Source organism: Lonchura striata, chromosome W (assembly GCF_050655825.1).
Source record: "Lonchura striata isolate lonStrDom1 chromosome W, ASM5065582v1, whole genome shotgun sequence".
Lineage (NCBI taxonomy): Eukaryota > Metazoa > Chordata > Aves > Passeriformes > Estrildidae > Lonchura > Lonchura striata.
In genome coordinates, this window is record NC_140743.1 from 7,280,630 (window position 1) to 7,298,426 (window position 17,797).

The following is a 17,797-nucleotide window of genomic DNA, read 5'->3' on the forward strand; positions in this document are numbered from 1 at the left end:
AGTTCGAGTGGAAGGCTCGGCAGAATGTTCGACATTACCTCGGCACGGTGACCAAGCTTCCTAAGCCTAGTAGGATTCAAACCAGGAGACTTGGCCGAAGTTGGAGTGTAAGGCTTGGCAGGACGTTCGACCTTACCTCAGCAGGTTGACCAAGCTTCCTAAGCCTAGTAGGATTAAGGCGAAGGGATTGGTCTGGAGTTCGAGTGTCAGGCTCGGTAAAACATTCGACCCTATCTCGTCAGGGAGACCAAGCTTCATAAGCCTAGTAGGAGCCAGTCGAAAGGACTTGGCAGAAGTTCAAGTGTAAGGCTCGGCAGGACGTTCGACCATACATCGGCAGGGAGACCAAGCTTCCTATGCCTAGAAGGAGTCAGGTGTAAGGTCTTGACAAAAGTTTGAGTGTAAGGCTCGGCAAGTCGTTCGACCTTACCTCGGCATGGAGACCAAGCTTTCTAAGCCTAGTAGGAGATTCAGGCGAAGGGACTTTTGCTACAGTTCAAGTGTACTGCTCGGCAGGACGTTCGACATTACGTCTTAAAGTAGAACATGCTTCCTAAGCCTAGTAGGAGAGTCAGGCGAAAGGACTTGGCCAGAGTTCGAGTGCAAGGATCGGTAGGACGTTCGACCTTACCTCGGCAGGGAGACCAAGCTTCCTAAGCCTAGTAGGATTCTGGTCAGGAGACTTGGCCGAAATTCGAGTGTAAGGCTTGGCAGGACGTTCAACATTACCTCGGCAGGGTGACCAAGCTTCCTAAGCCTAATAGGAGTCAGGCGAAGGGACTTGGCCGATGTTCGAGTGTAAGGCTCAGCAGGGCCTTCGACCTCACCTCGGCAGGGAGACCAAGCTTCCTAAGCCTAGTAGGATTCTGGTCAGGAGACTTGCCTGAAATTCGAGTGTAAGGCTCGGCAGGACGTTCGACATTACCTCGGCAGGGTGACCAAGCTTCCTAAGCCTAATAGGAGTCAGGCGAAGGGACTTGGCCGAAATTCGAGTGTAAGGCTCGGCAGGACGTTCGACCTTACCTCAGCAGGTTGACAAAGCTTCCTAAGACTAATTTAATTCAATCAAAGGGACTGGGACGGATTTCGAGTGTAAGGCTCGGCAGGAGGTTCGATTTTATCTCGTAAGGGAGACCAAGCTTCATAAGCCTAGTAGGAGTCAAGCAAAATGACTTTTCCGCAGTTCGACTGTACCGCTTGGCAGAAGGTTCGACATTACCTCGGCAGGGAGACCAACCTTCCTAAGCCTAATAGGACTCAGGTGAAGGGACTTGGCCGATGCTCTAGTGTAAGGCTCGGCAGGACGTTCGACCTTATTTCGGCAGGGAGACCAAGCTTCCTAAGACTAGTAGTAGTCAGGTGTGGAGATTTGGCCAGAGTTTGAGCGTAAGGCTCGGCAGGACGTTCGACCTTACCTCAGCACGGAGACCAATCTTCGTAAGACTAGTAGGAGTCAGGCATAGGGACTTGGCCGGAATTCGAGTGTAAGGCTCAGCAGGACGTTCGACCTTTCCTTGTCAGGTACATCAATACTCCTAAGCCTAGTAGGAGATTCAGGTGAAGGAACATGGCCTGAGTTCGAGTTTAAGGCTCAATGAGACATTCGACTCTACCTCGGCAGGGAGACCAAGCTTCCTAAGATTAGTAGGAGCCAGGCGAAGGGACTTGGCTGGAATTCGAGTGTAAGGCTCGGCAGAACGTTCGACATTACCTCGGCAGGGTGACCAAGCTTCCTAAGCCTAATAGGAATCAGGCGATGGGACTTGGCCGATGTTCGAGAGTAAGTCTCGGCAGGACGTTCGACCTTACCTCAGCAGGTTGACAAAGCTTCCTAAGCCTAGTAGGATTAAGTCAAAGGGACTGGGTCCGAGTTCGAGTATAAGGCTCGGCAGGATGTACGACTTACCTCGTCAGGGAGACCAAGATTCCTAAGCCTAGTAGGAGTCAGGCGTTGGGTCTTGGCCGGAGTTCAAGTGTGAGGCTCTGCAGGACGTTTGTCCCGACATCGGCAGCGAGACCAAGCTTCCTAAGCCTAGTAGGATTCGGGCCAGGAGACTTGGCCGAAGTTCGAGTGTAAGGCTCGGCAGGACTTTTGACCTTAACTCAGCAGGTTGACAAAGCTTCCTAAGCCTAGTAGGATTAAGGCGAAGGGACTGGGCCGGAGTTGTAGTGTAAGTCTCTGCAGGACATTCGACCTTACCTCGGCAGGGAGACCAAGCTTCATAAGCTTAGTAGGAGCAATGCAAAGGGACTTGGCCGAAGTTCGAGTGTAAGGCTCGGCAGGACGTTCGACCTTACCTCGGTAGGGAGACCAAGCTTCCTAGGCCTAGAAGGGGTCAGGTGTAAGGTCTTGACGGAAGTTCGAGTGTAAGGCTTGGCAAGACGTTAGACCTTACCTCGGCATGGAGACCAAGCTTTCTAAGCCCAGTAGGAGATTCAGGCGGAAGGACTTTGCTACAGTTCAAGCGTACTGCTCGGTAGGACGTTCGACATTACTTCGGAAAGTAGACCATACTACCTAAGCTTAGTAGGAGAGTCAGGCGAAAGGACTTGGCCAGAGTTCGAGTGTAAGGCTCGGTAGGACGTTCGACCTTACCTCGGCAGGGAGACCAATATTCCTAAGCCTCGTAGGAGAGTAGGGCGAAGGGACTTGTCCAGAGTTCGAGCGTAAAGCTCGGCAGGACGTTCGACCTTACCTCGGCAGGAAGACCAAGCTTCCTAAACCTAATAGTTTTCAGGCGCGGGGACTTGGCCGGAGTTCGAGTGTAAGGCTCGGCAGGACGTTTGACAATACTTTGGCAAAGAGACCAAGATTCCTAAGCCGTGTAGGAGACAAGCCAAATGACTTTGCCGGAGTTCGAGTGTAAGGCTAAGCAGGAGGTTCGACTTTATCTCGTCAGGGAGACCAACCTTCCTAAGCCTAATAGGACTCAGGTGAAGGGACTTGGCCGATGCTCTAGTGTAATGCTCGGCAGGAAGTTCGACATTACCTCGGCAGGGTGACCAAGCTTCCTAAGCCTAATAGGAGTCAGGCGAAGGGACTTGGCCGATGTTCATGTGTAAGTCTCGGAAGGACCTTCGACCTCACCTCGGCAGGGAGACCAAGCTTCCTAAGCCTAGTAGGATTCAGGTCAGGAGACTTGGCCGAAATTCGAGTGTAAGGTTTGGCAGGACGTTCGACCTTACCTCCGCAGGTTGACAAAGCTTCCTGAGCCTAGTAGGATTAAGGCAAATGGACTGGGCCGGAGTTTGAGCGTAAGACTCAGCAGGACGTTTGACCTTTCCTTGGCAGGTAGACCTATACTCCGAAGCCTAGTAGGAGATTCAAGTGTAGAGACTTGGCCAGAGTTCAAGTGTAAGGCTCCGAGAGACATTTGACTTTACCTCGGCAGGGAGACCAAGCTTCCTAAGCTTAGTAGGAGCCAGGCGAAGGGACTTGGCTGGAGTTTGAGTGTAAGGCTCAGCAGAACGTTCGACATTACCTCGGCAGGGTGACCAAGCTTCCTAAGCCTAATAGGAGTCAGGCGAAGGGACTTGGCCGATGTTCTAGTGTAAGGCTCGGAAGGACCTTCGACCTCACCTCGGCAGGGAGACCAAGCTTCCTAAACCTAGTAGGATTTTGGTCAGGAGACTTGGCCGAAATTCAAGTGTAAGGCTCGGCAGGACGTTCGGCCTTACCTCAGCAGGTTGTCAAAGCTTCCTAAGCCTAGTAGGATTCAGACCAGAAGACTTGGCCGAAGTTCGAGTGTAAGGCTTGGCAGGACGTTCGACCTTACCTCAGCAGGTTGACCAAGCTTCCTAAGCCTAGTAGGATTAAGGCGAAGGGATTGGGCCGGAGTTCGAGTGTCAGGCTCGGTAAAACGTTCGACCCTATCACGTCAGGGAGACCAAGCTTCCTAAGACTAGTAGGAGTCAGGCGTAGGTTCTTGGCCGGAATTCGAGTGTAAGGCTCAGCAGGACGTTCGATCTTTCCTTGGCCGGTAGACCTATACTCCTAAGCCTAGTAGGAGATTCAGGTGAAGGAACATGGCCAGAGTTCGAGTGTAAGGCTCGGAGAGGCATTCGACTCTACCTCGGCAGGGAGACCAAGCTTCTTAAGATTAGTAGGAGCCAGGCGAAGGGACTTGGCTGGAATTCGAGTGTAAGGCTCGGCAGAACGTTCGACATTACCTTGGCAGGGTGACCAAGCTTCCTAAGCCTAATAGGAGTCAGGCGATGGGACGTGGCCGATGTTCGAGTGTAAGTCTCGGCAGGACGTTCGACCTTACCTCAGCAGGTTGACAAAGCTTCCTAAGCCTAGTAGGATTAAGGCGAAGGGACTGGGTCAGAATTCGAGTATAAGGCGCGGCAGGATGTTCGACATTACCTCGTCAGGGAAACCAAGATTCCTAAGCCTAGTCGGAGTCAGGCGTTGGGTCTTGGCCGGAGTTCAAGTGTGAGGCTCTGCAGGACATTCGTCCCGACATCAGCAGGGAGACCAATCTTCCTAAGCCTAGTAGGATTCGGGCCAGGAGACCTGGCCGAAGTTGGAGTGTAAGGCTCGGCAGGACTTTTGACCTTAACTCAGCAGGTTGAAAAAGCTTCCTAAGCCTAGTAGGATTAAGGCGAAGGGACTGGGCCGGAGTTGTAGTGTAAGTCTCTGCAGGACATTCGACCTTACCTCGGCAGGGAGACCAAGCTTCATAAGCTTAGTAGGAGCAAGGCAAAGGGACTTCGCCGAAGTTCGAGTGTAAGGCTCGGCAGGACGTTCGACCTTACCTCGGCAGGGAGACCAAGCCTCCTAGGCCTAGAAGGAGTCAGGTGTAAGGTCTTGACGGAAGTTCAAGTGTAAGGCTCGCAGAGACATTCGACTTTACCTCGGCAGGGTGACCAAGCTTCCTAAGCCTAATAGGAGTCAGGCGAAGGGACTTGGCCGATGTTCGAGTGTAAGGCTCGGCAGGACCTTCGACCTCACCTCGGCAGGAGGACCATACTTCCTAAGCCTAGTAGGATTCTGATCAGGAGACTTGGCCGAAATTCGAGTGTAAGGCTCGGCAGGACGTTCGGCCCTACCTCAGCAGGTTGACAAAGCTTCCTAAGCCTAGTAGGATTCTGATCAGGAGACTTGGCCGAAATTCGAGTGTAAGGCTCGGCAGGACGTTCGGCCTTACCTCAGCAGGTTGACAAATCTTCCTAAGCCTAGTAGGATTCTGATCAGGAGACTTGGCCGAAATTCGAGTGTAAGGCTCGGCAGGACGTTCGGCCTTACCTCAGCAGGTTGACAAAGCTTCCTAAGCCTAGTAGGATTCAGACCAGGAGACTAGGCCGAAGTTCGAGTGTAAGGCTCGGCAGCACGTTTGACCTTACCTCAGCAGGTTGACCAAGCTTCCTAAGCTGTCTTGGTTCGACAAGACAGGAGTCTGTGGAAGAGGGCAAAGCCTCCTGTGCAATGGAGAACGGCAAAACCCCCTTTCTCTTAATTACCAGGATCTTTAAATTAAAAGGCTCTCAGGCAAAGATGTGGGAATGGGAGTAACAATTCTTTACTAGGAGAAAACTAGACAACAATTTAAAAAGGCAAATGCAATCGGTACAAACAAAACCAGTGAGAAAGTCCAGAACCTGAGGAGTCGGGGTGCCCGTAGCAGTTCTGCTGGGACAATTGCTCCCCTTGCAATGGTTGATGAGTTGCAGCTGCAGTGGTGATCTTTAGAAGGGTATAGTTTTCCTCTGAAGATCTGGTGGCAGTGGGGCCGGTCTTCCTCTGCGCCGGGGTTGCCTCTGAGCTCCGCTGCCGTCGCCTCAGCGCGCTCCGGCTGCTTCGCTGTGAGATCCCGCGAAGAGAGAGAGAGAGAGCTGCTTCTCTGGGAATCCCGCAAAGAGAGAGAGCGAGCTGCTTCTCTCGGAGTCCCGCCCAGAAAGCTGCCTCCTCTCCCCAAAAAGCTACCCCTTTAAACAATAATAGAGTGCTTGGCTACCCCCTCTGGGTGGGATCCCTCACGGTGTTACATTTACCAGCCCGGCAGTGAGTCAGTCAATAGTGTATAAACAAACCATTGCCTCTACGGGGCAAACCATTGTCTCTGAGAGAGATAACAAAAACCTGTCCAACCGGTTTGCCTTCAACAGATGGCAAATGGAATACAAGCTTATCTTACAACCCAGGACACTAAGCCTAGTAGGATTAAGGCGAAGGGACTGGGCCGGAGTTCGAGTGTCATGCTCGGTAAAACATTAGACCCTATCTCGTCAGGGAGACCAAGCTTCATAAGCCTAGTAGGAGCCAGTCGAAAGGACTTGGCAGAAGTTCGAGTGTAAGGCTCGGCAGGACGTTCGACCATACCTCGGCTGGGAGACCAAGCTTCCTAGGCCTAGAAGGAGTCAGGTGTAAGGTCTTGACAAAAGTTTGAGTGTAAGGCTCGGCAAGACGTTCGACCTTACCTCGGCATGGAGACCAAGCTTTCTAAGCATAGTAGGAGATTCAGGCAAAGGGACTTTGCTACAGTTCAAGCGCACTGCTCGGCAGGACGTTCGACATTACGTCGGAAAGTAGAACATGCTTCCTAAGCCTAGTAGGAGAGTCAGGCGAAAGGACTTGGCCAGAGTTCGAGTGTAAGGCTCGGTAGGACGTTCGACCTTACCTCGGCAGGGAGACCAAGCTTCCTAAGCTTAGTAGGAGCCAGGCGAAGGGACTTGGCCGAAGTTCGAGTATACGGCTCGGCAGGACGTTCGACCTCATCTCAGCAGGGTGACCAAGCTTCCTAAGTGTCGTGGTTTGACACGGAAAGATAATTTTTCCCGGAAGGAAGAGGTCAATTTAGATATTGACCAATTGAAAGTAGACACGCCTCTGAGAACACAGAGGGGTTGAAAGCAGAATTCCCAGGGGAACTCGCTCTCTTTGGTTCCGGTCAGCGTGCAGTGCAGACCTTCCCCCCCCAGCCACGAGCTGGGTGGGGGAGGGGAAGCCCATGGCCTGAGAAAGGTAGGCCGAAAGCCCCAAGGGTGGTGAAAGGACTGGAATCGGGCTGGCCCCTGCAGATGGAAGGGTGGAAGAAATCTGGGATGTCTCCATTTCCCCCCCACCAGAGTTCCTCTCCCGAGAGGGAGAGAGAAAGCCGCAAGGAAGGAGGAGCGGGGGGAGCTGCTGCAAGGTGCCCAGTCGTGTGGGAGTTGCTGGATGTCCGGGCATCGAGCCATCCTGGGAGTTCGGACTTTTAACCCTTCCTTGAGAAATGAAAGCTTTGTGAATTTTCCTTTCCCCTCCTCGGTTTGAAAGAGAGGAAGAGGGACACCTTGGACCCTGGGATGGGATGTTGGAAGGAGGAATTCTGGATGGGAGGGAGACAAGGAGTGGCTTTTGGCTGGACTTTTCCGTGTTAGCCACAACCTGAACCAAATCTTCTCCGTCAAGAGGGACTGTGTTTTGGGAGGATGCCAGTGAGTCAAGAGACCTGCTTCAGCTGAGAAAAAGACAAAAGTGGAGTGAACAGAGAAAAGGTTAGGGGGTTTGTGGTGGCGCCCCCTTGCCCTGGAAAGGAAAAGAGAAGAGAAGAAGATCTCTGTTCTTGAGCCCTCGGCCCCAGGGGAAAATGGGGGGGGACTGTGGTCCCAAACAATGAAAAACTGAACTGTTGTTTTCTCCCCTCTTGGCAGGGCATCCTTGAAAGGAAAAATCCTAAAGGCAGTGACCATCCATGCATTGGTGGTGAGAACACTGTGCATGGAAAGGAGAAGGGTCACCATGGCAAACTTTTTCTCCGGGCGGTGCCATGTGTGACATGGAAACACAGGATGTGGAGCTGTGTTTCTTGGGGGGTCTGTGGCACAGGAGAGACTCTGTTCCCTCGATGGACTGAGTATCGGTTGTTTGGAGGGTGGAAACCTGATTGGGGTCCAGATTGTGTCTCACTGTGGTTTGTTGGAGTTGGGTGGTGGGGGGGGAGGAATGTTTTGCAAGGTTTTCATTTGGATCTTTGTGTGGTTTTTTTTCCCTTCTTTAGTTTTCTCTTTTCTTTTGTAGTGGTAGTTTAATAAAGTTTCTTTTCCTGTTATTAAGCTTGGGCCTGCTTTGCTCTATTCTAGATTCCACTTCACAGCATTCAAGGTAGGGATCACATTTTCATGGGGGCACTGGCATTGTGCCAGTGTCAAACCATGACACTAAGCCTAAGAGGACTCAGGCGAAGGGACTTGGCCGACGTTCTAGTGTAAGGCTCGGCAGGACCTTCAACCTCACCTCGGCAGGGAGACCAAGCTTCCTAAGCCTAGAAGGATTCTGATCAAGAGACTTGGCGGAAATTCGAGTGTAAGGCTCGGCAGGACCTTAGGCCTTACCTCAGCAGGTTGACCAAGCTTCCTAAGCCTAGTAGGATTAAGGCGAAGGGACTGGGCCGGAGTTCGAGTGTAAGGCTCGGCAAAACATTCGACCCTATCCCGTCAGGGAGACCAAGCTTCATAAGCTTAGCAGGAGTCAGTCGAAAGGACTTGGCCGGAGTTCGAGTGTAAGGCTCGGCAGGACGTTTGACCTTACCTCAGCAGGGAGACAAAGATTCCTAAGCCTAGTAAGAGTCAGGCTTGGAGATTTGGCCAGAGTTAGAGCGTAAGGCTCGGCAGGACGTTCGACCTTACCTCGGCAGGGAGACCAAGCTTCGTAAGACTAGTAGGAGTCAGGCGTAGGGACTTGGCCGGAATTTGAGGGTAAGGCTCAGCAGGACGTTCGACTTTTCCTTGGTAAGTTGACCTATACTCCTAAGACTAGTAGGAGATTCAGGTGAATCGACTTGTTCAGAGTTCGAGTGTAAGGCTCGGAGAGACGTTCGACCTTACCTCGGAAGGTTGACCGAGGTTTCTAAGCCTAGTCGGATTAAAGCGAAGGGACTGGGCAGAATTGGAGTGTAAGGCTCGGTAGGACGTTCGACCTTACCTCGGGAGGAAGACCAAGCTTCCTAAGCCTTGTAGGAGAGTAGGGCGAAAGGACTTGTCCAGAGTTCGAGTGGAAGGCTCGGCAGAATTTTCGACATTACCTCGGCAGGGTGACCAAGCTTCCTAAGCCTAATAGGAGTCAGGCGAAGAGACTTGGCCGATGTGCGTGTGTAAGGCTCGGAAGGACCTTCGACCTCACCTCGGCAGGGAGACCAAGCATCCTAAGCCTAGTAGGATTCAGGCCAGGAGACTTGGCCGAAGTTCGAGTATAAGGCTCAGCAGAACGTTTGACCTTTCCTTGGCAGGTAGATCTATACTCCTAAGCCTAGTAGGAGATTCAGGTGAAGGGACTTGGCCAGAGTTCGAGTGTAAGGCTCTGAGAGACATTCGACTTTACCTCGGCAGGGAGACCAAGCTTCCTAAGCTTAGTAGGAGCCAGGCGAAGAGACTTGGCTGGAGTTTGAGTGTAAGGCTCAGCAGAACGTTCGACATTACCTCGGCAGGGTGACCATACTCCTAAGCCTAGTAGGAGTCAGGCGAAGGGACTTGGCCGATGTTCGAGTGTAAGGCTCGGCAGGACCTTCGACCTCACCTCGGCAGGGAGACCAAGCATCCTAAGCCTAGTAGGATTCCGATCAGGAGACTTGGCCAAAATTCGAGTGTAAGGCTCGGCAGGACGTTCGACCTTACCTCAGCAGGTTGACAAAGCTTCCTAAGCCTAGTAGGATTGAGGCGAATGGACTGGGTCAGAGTTCGAGTGTAAGGCTCGGCAGGACGTTCGAACTTATCTCGTCAGGGAGACCAAGATTCCTAAGCCTAGTAAGAGTCAGGCGTTGGGTCTTGGCCGCAGTTGAAGTGTGAGGCTCTGCAGGACGTTCGACCATACCTCGGCAGGGAGACCAATCTTCGTAAGACTAGTAGGAGTCAGGCGTAGGGACTTGGCCGAAGTTCGAGTGTAAGGCTCGGCAACACGTTCGACCTTACCTCAGCAGGTTGACAAAGCTTCCTAAGCCTAGTAGGATTAAGGCGAAGGGACTGGGCCGGAGTTCGAGTGTAAGGCTCGGCAGGACGTTCGACCTTACCTCGGCAGGGAGACCAAGCTTCCTAGGCCTAGAAGGAGTCAGGTGTAAGGTCTTGACAAAAGTTCGAGTGTAAGGCTCGGCGAGATGCTCGACCGTTCCTCGACAGGGAGACCAAGCTTTCTAAGCCTAGTAGGAGATTCAGGTGAAGGGACTTTGCTAGAGTTCAAGCGTACTGCTCGGCAGGACGTTCGACATTACGTCGGCAAGTAGACCATGCTTCCTAAGCCTAGTAGAAGAGTCAGGCGAAAGGACTTGGTCAGAGATCGAGTGTAAGGCTCGGTAGGACGTTCGAACTTACCTCGGCAGGGAGACCAATATTCCTAAGCCTCGTAGGAGAGGAGGGCGAAGGGAGTGGGCCGGAGTTAGAGTGTAAGGCTCGGCAGGACGTTCGTCCTTACCTCGGCAGGGAGACCAAGCTCCCTAAGCCTAGTAGGAGTCAGGCGAAGGGACTTGGCCGATGTTCTAGTGTAAGGCTCGGAAGGACCTTCGACCTCACCTCGGCAGGGAGACCAAGCTTCCTAAACCTAGTAGGATTTTGGTCAGGAGACTTGGCCGAAATTCAAGTGTAAGGCTCGGCAGGACGTTCGGCCTTACCTCAGCAGGTTGTCAAAGCTACCTAAGCCTAGTAGGATTCAGACCAGGAGACTTGGCCGAAGTTCGAGTGTAAGGCTCGGCAGGACGTTCGACCTTACCTCGGTAGGGAGACCAAGCTTCCTAGGCCTAGAAGGGGTCAGGTGTAAGGTCTTGACGGAAGTTCGAGTGTAAGGCTTGGCAAGACGTTAGACCTTACCTCGGCATGGAGACCAAGCTTTCTAAGCCCAGTAGGAGATTCAGGCGGAAGGACTTTGCTACAGTTCAAGCGTACTGCTCGGTAGGACGTTCGACATTACTTCGGAAAGTAGACCATACTACCTAAGCTTAGTAGGAGAGTCAGGCGAAAGGACTTGGCCAGAGTTCGAGTGTAAGGCTCGGTAGGACGTTCGACCTTACCTCGGCAGGGAGACCAATATTCCTAAGCCTCGTAGGAGAGTAGGGCGAAGGGACTTGTCCAGAGTTCGAGCGTAAAGCTCGGCAGGACGTTCGACCTTACCTCGGCAGGAAGACCAAGCTTCCTAAACCTAATAGTTTTCAGGCGCGGGGACTTGGCCGGAGTTCGAGTGTAAGGCTCGGCAGGACGTTTGACAATACTTTGGCAAAGAGACCAAGATTCCTAAGCCGTGTAGGAGACAAGCCAAATGACTTTGCCGGAGTTCGAGTGTAAGGCTAAGCAGGAGGTTCGACTTTATCTCGTCAGGGAGACCAACCTTCCTAAGCCTAATAGGACTCAGGTGAAGGGACTTGGCCAATGCTCTAGTGTAATGCTCGGCAGGAAGTTCGACATTACCTCGGCAGGGAGACCAATCTTCCTAAGCCTAGTAGGATTCGGGCCAGGAGACCTGGCCGAAGTTGGAGTGTAAGGCTCGGCAGGACTTTTGACCTTAACTCAGCAGGTTGAAAAAGCTTCCTAAGCCTAGTAGGATTAAGGCGAAGGGACTGGGCCGGAGTTGTAGTGTAAGTCTCTGCAGGACATTCGACCTTACCTCAGCAGGGAGACCAAGCTTCATAAGCTTAGTAGGAGCAAGGCAAAGGGACTTCGCCGAAGTTCGAGTGTAAGGCTCGGCAGGACGTTCGACCTTACCTCGGCAGGGAGACCAAGCCTCCTAGGCCTAGAAGGAGTCAGGTGTAAGGTCTTGACGGAAGTTCAAGTGTAAGGCTCGGAGAGACATTCGACTTTACCTCGGCAGGGTGACCAAGCTTCCTAAGCCTAATAGGAGTCAGGCGAAGGGACTTGGCCGATGTTCGAGTGTAAGGCTCGGCAGGACCTTCGACCTCACCTCGGCAGGAGGACCATACTTCCTAAGCCTAGTAGGATTCTGATCAGGAGACTTGGCCGAAATTCGAGTGTAAGGCTCGGCAGGACGTTCGGCCCTACCTCAGCAGGTTGACAAAGCTTCCTAAGCCTAGTAGGATTCTGATCAGGAGACTTGGCCGAAATTCGAGTGTAAGGCTCGGCAGGACGTTCGGCCTTACCTCAGCAGGTTGACAAATCTTTCTAAGCCTAGTAGGATTCTGATCAGGAGACTTGGCCGAAATTCGAGTGTAAGGCTCGGCAGGACGTTCGGCCTTACCTCAGCAGGTTGACAAAGCTTCCTAAGCCTAGTAGGATTCAGACCAGGAGACTAGGCCGAAGTTCGAGTGTAAGGCTCGGCAGCACGTTTGACCTTACCTCAGCAGGTTGACCAAGCTTCCTAAGCTGTCTTGGTTCGACAAGACAGGAGTCTGTGGAAGAGGGCAAAGCCTCCTGTGCAATGGAGAACGGCAAAACCCCCTTTCTCTTAATTACCAGGATCTTTAAATTAAAAGGCTCTCAGGCAAAGATGTGGGAATGGGAGTAACAATTCTTTACTAGGAGAAAACTAGACAACAATTTAAAAAGGCAAATGCAATCGGTACAAACAAAACCAGTGAGAAAGTCCAGAACCTGAGGAGTCGGGGTGCCCGTAGCAGTTCTGCTGGGACAATTGCTCCCCTTGCAATGGTTGATGAGTTGCAGCTGCAGTGGTGATCTTTAGAAGGGTATAGTTTTCCTCTGAAGATCTGGTGGCAGTGGGGCCGGTCTTCCTCTGCGCCGGGGTTGCCTCTGAGCTCCGCTGCCGTCGCCTCAGCGCGCTCCGGCTGCTTCGCTGCGAGATCCCGCGAAGAGAGAGAGAGAGAGCTGCTTCTCTGGGAATCCCGCAAAGAGAGAGAGCGAGCTGCTTCTCTCGGAGTCCCGCCCAGAAAGCTGCCTCCTCTCCCCAAAAAGCTACCCCTTTAAACAATAATAGAGTGCTTGGCTACCCCCTCTGGGTGGGATCCCTCACGGTGTTACATTTACCAGCCCGGCAGTGAGTCAGTCAATAGTGTATAAACAAACCATTGCCTCTATGGGGCAAACCATTGTCTCTGAGAGAGATAACAAAAACCTGTCCAACCGGTTTGCCTTCAACAGATGGCAAATGGAATACAAGCTTATCTTACAACCCAGGACACTAAGCCTAGTAGGATTAAGGCGAAGGGACTGGGCCGGAGTTCGAGTGTCATGCTCGGTAAAACATTAGACCCTATCTCGTCAGGGAGACCAAGCTTCATAAGCCTAGTAGGAGCCAGTCGAAAGGACTTGGCAGAAGTTCGAGTGTAAGGCTCGGCAGGACGTTCGACCATACCTCGGCTGGGAGACCAAGCTTCCTAGGCCTAGAAGGAGTCAGGTGTAAGGTCTTGACAAAAGTTTGAGTGTAAGGCTCGGCAAGACGTTCGACCTTACCTCGGCATGGAGACCAAGCTTTCTAAGCATAGTAGGAGATTCAGGCAAAGGGACTTTGCTACAGTTCAAGCGCACTGCTCGGCAGGACGTTCGACATTACGTCGGAAAGTAGAACATGCTTCCTAAGCCTAGTAGGAGAGTCAGGCGAAAGGACTTGGCCAGAGTTCGAGTGTAAGGCTCGGTAGGACGTTCGACCTTACCTCGGCAGGGAGACCAAGCTTCCTAAGCTTAGTAGGAGCCAGGCGAAGGGACTTGGCCGAAGTTCGAGTATACGGCTCGGCAGGACGTTCGACCTCATCTCAGCAGGGTGACCAAGCTTCCTAAGTGTCGTGGTTTGACACGGAAAGATAATTTTTCCCGGAAGGAAGAGGTCAATTTAGATATTGACCAATTGAAAGTAGACACGCCTCTGAGAACACAGAGGGGTTGAAAGCAGAATTCCCAGGGGAACTCGCTCTCTTTGGTTCCGGTCAGCGTGCAGTGCAGACCTTCCCCCCCCCAGCCACGAGCTGGGTGGGGGAGGGGAAGCCCATGGCCTGAGAAAGGTAGGCCGAAAGCCCCAAGGGTGGTGAAAGGACTGGAATCGGGCTGGCCCCTGCAGATGGAAGGGTGGAAGAAATCTGGGATGTCTCCATTTCCCCCCCACCAGAGTTCCTCTCCCGAGAGGGAGAGAGAAAGCCGCAAGGAAGGAGGAGCGGGGGGAGCTGCTGCAAGGTGCCCAGTCGTGTGGGAGTTGCTGGATGTCCGGGCATCGAGCCATCCTGGGAGTTCGGACTTTTAACCCTTCCTTGAGAAATGAAAGCTTTGTGAATTTTCCTTTCCCCTCCTCGGTTTGAAAGAGAGGAAGAGGGACACCTTGGACCCTGGGATGGGATGTTGGAAGGAGGAATTCTGGATGGGAGGGAGACAAGGAGTGGCTTTTGGCTGGACTTTTCCGTGTTAGCCACAACCTGAACCAAATCTTCTCCGTCAAGAGGGATTGTGTTTTGGGAGGATGCCAGTGAGTCAAGAGACCTGCTTCAGCTGAGAAAAAGACAAAAGTGGAGTGAACAGAGAAAAGGTTAGGGGGTTTGTGGTGGCGCCCCCTTGCCCTGGAAAGGAAAAGAGAAGAGAAGAAGATCTCTGTTCTTGAGCCCTCGGCCCCAGGGGAAAATGGGGGGGGACTGTGGTCCCAAACAATGAAAAACTGAACTGTTGTTTTCTCCCCTCTTGGCAGGGCATCCTTGAAAGGAAAAATCCTAAAGGCAGTGACCATCCATGCATTGGTGGTGAGAACACTGTGCATGGAAAGGAGAAGGGTCACCATGGCAAACTTTTTCTCCGGGCGGTGCCATGTGTGACATGGAAACACAGGATGTGGAGCTGTGTTTCTTGGGGGGTCTGTGGCACAGGAGAGACTCTGTTCCCTCGATGGACTGAGTATCGGTTGTTTGGAGGGTGGAAACCTGATTGGGGTCCAGATTGTGTCTCACTGTGGTTTGTTGGAGTTGGGTGGTGGGGGGGGAGGAATGTTTTGCAAGGTTTTCATTTGGATCTTTGTGTGGTTTTTTTTCCCTTCTTTAGTTTTCTCTTTTCTTTTGTAGTGGTAGTTTAATAAAGTTTCTTTTCCTGTTATTAAGCTTGGGCCTGCTTTGCTCTATTCTAGATTCCACTTCACAGCATTCAAGGTAGGGATCACATTTTCATGGGGGCACTGGCATTGTGCCAGTGTCAAACCATGACACTAAGCCTAAGAGGACTCAGGCGAAGGGACTCGGCCGACGTTCTAGTGTAAGGCTCGGCAGGACCTTCAACCTCACCTCGGCAGGGAGACCAAGCTTCCTAAGCCTAGAAGGATTCTGATCAAGAGACTTGGCGGAAATTCGAGTGTAAGGCTCGGCAGGACCTTAGGCCTTACCTCAGCAGGTTGACCAAGCTTCCTAAGCCTAGTAGGATTAAGGCGAAGGGACTGGGCCGGAGTTCGAGTGTAAGGCTCGGCAAAACATTCGACCCTATCCCGTCAGGGAGACCAAGCTTCATAAGCTTAGCAGGAGTCAGTCGAAAGGACTTGGCCGGAGTTCGAGTGTAAGGCTCGGCAGGACGTTTGACCTTACCTCAGCAGGGAGACAAAGATTCCTAAGCCTAGTAAGAGTCAGGCTTGGAGATTTGGCCAGAGTTAGAGCGTAAGGCTCGGCAGGACATTCGACCTTACCTCGGCAGGGAGACCAAGCTTCGTAAGACTAGTAGGAGTCAGGCGTAGGGACTTGGCCGGAATTTGAGGGTAAGGCTCAGCAGGACGTTCGACTTTTCCTTGGTAAGTTGACCTATACTCCTAAGACTAGTAGGAGATTCAGGTGAATCGACTTGTTCAGAGTTCGAGTGTAAGGCTCGGAGAGACGTTCGACCTTACCTCGGAAGGTTGACCGAGGTTTCTAAGCCTAGTCAAATTAAAGCGAAGGGACTGGGCAGAATTGGAGTGTAAGGCTCGGTAGGACGTTCGACCTTACCTCGGGAGGAAGACCAAGCTTCCTAAGCCTTGTAGGAGAGTAGGGCGAAAGGACTTGTCCAGAGTTCGAGTGGAAGGCTCGGCAGAATTTTCGACATTACCTCGGCAGGGTGACCAAGCTTCCTAAGCCTAATAGGAGTCAGGCGAAGAGACTTGGCCGATGTGCGTGTGTAAGGCTCGGAAGGACCTTCGACCTCACCTCGGCAGGGAGACCAAGCATCCTAAGCCTAGTAGGATTCAGGCCAGGAGACTTGGCCGAAGTTCGAGTATAAGGCTCAGCAGAACGTTTGACCTTTCCTTGGCAGGTAGATCTATACTCCTAAGCCTAGTAGGAGATTCAGGTGAAGGGACTTGGCCAGAGTTCGAGTGTAAGGCTCTGAGAGACATTCGACTTTACCTCGGCAGGGAGACCAAGCTTCCTAAGCTTAGTAGGAGCCAGGCGAAGAGACTTGGCTGGAGTTTGAGTGTAAGGCTCAGCAGAACGTTCGACATTACCTCGGCAGGGTGACCATACTCCTAAGCCTAGTAGGAGTCAGGCGAAGGGACTTGGCCGATGTTCGAGTGTAAGGCTCGGCAGGACCTTCGACCTCACCTCGGCAGGGAGACCAAGCATCCTAAGCCTAGTAGGATTCCGATCAGGAGACTTGGCCAAAATTCGAGTGTAAGGCTCGGCAGGACGTTCGATCTTACCTCAGCAGGTTGACAAAGCCTCCTAAGCCTAGTAGGATTGAGGCGAATGGACTGGGTCAGAGTTCGAGTGTAAGGCTCGGCAGGACGTTCGAACTTATCTCGTCAGGGAGACCAAGATTCCTAAGCCTAGTAAGAGTCAGGCGTTGGGTCTTGGCCGCAGTTGAAGTGTGAGGCTCTGCAGGACGTTCGACCATACCTCGGCAGGGAGACCAAGCTTCCTAAGCCTAATAGGATTCAGGCCAGGAGACTTGGCCGAAGTTCGAGTGTAAGGCTCGGCAACACGTTCGACCTTACCTCAGCAGGTTGACAAAGCTTCCTAAGCCTAGTACGATTAAGGCGAAGGGACTGGGCCGGAGTTCGAGTGTAAGGCTCGGCAGGACGTTCGACCTTACCTCGGCAGGGAGACCAAGCTTCCTAAGCCTAATAGGAGTCAGGCGAAGGGACTTGGCCGATGTTCTAGTGTAAGGCTCGGAAGGACCTTCGACCTCACCTCGGCAGGGAGACCAAGCTTCCTAAACCTGGTAGGATTTTGGTCAGGAGACTTGGCCGAAATTCAAGTGTAAGGCTCGGCAGGACGTTCGGCCTTACCTCAGCAGGTTGTCAAAGCTTCCTAAGCCTAGTAGGATTAAGGCCAAGGGATTGGGCCGGAGTTCGAGTGTCAGGCTCGGTAAAACGTTCGACCCTATCACGTCAGGGAGACCAAGCTTCCTAAGACTAGTAGGAGTCAGGCGTAGGTTCTTGGCCGGAATTCGAGTGTAAGGCTCAGCAGGACGTTCGATCTTTCCTTGGCCGGTAGACCTATACTCCTAAGACTAGTAGGAGATTCAGGTGAAGGAACATGGCCAGAGTTCGAGTGTAAGGCTCGGAGAGGCATTCGACTCTACCTCGGCAGGGAGACCAAGCTTCTTAAGATTAGTAGGAGCCAGGCGAAGGGACTTGGCTGGAATTCGAGTGTAAGGCTCGGCAGAACGTTCGACATTACCTTGGCAGGGTGACCAAGCTTCCTAAGCCTAATAGGAGTCAGGCGATGGGACGTGGCCGATGTTCGAGAGTAAGTCTCGGCAGGACGTTCGACCTTACCTCAGCAGGTTGACAAAGCTTCCTAAGCCTAGTAGGATTAAGGCGAAGGGACTGGGTCAGAATTCGAGTATAAGGCGCGGCAGGATGTTCGACATTACCTCGTCAGGGAAACCAAGATTCCTAAGCCTAGTCGGAGTCAGGCGTTGGGTCTTGGCCGGAGTTCAAGTGTGAGGCTCTGCAGGACATTCGTCCCGACATCAGCAGGGAGACCAATCT

General features: G+C 52.5%; 1 long non-coding RNA gene across 1 annotated transcript; it reads left to right on the forward strand.

Annotated features, from left to right (window-relative positions):
- Positions 1-6,748: 6,748 nt before the first annotated feature.
- Positions 6,749-7,452, forward strand: LOC146763023 (uncharacterized). The gene is made up of 2 exons (XR_014952667.1): positions 6,749-6,964; positions 7,069-7,452. It is a non-coding gene; the product is annotated as an uncharacterized LOC146763023 (long non-coding RNA).
- The last annotated feature ends 10,345 nt before the right edge of the window (positions 7,453-17,797 follow it).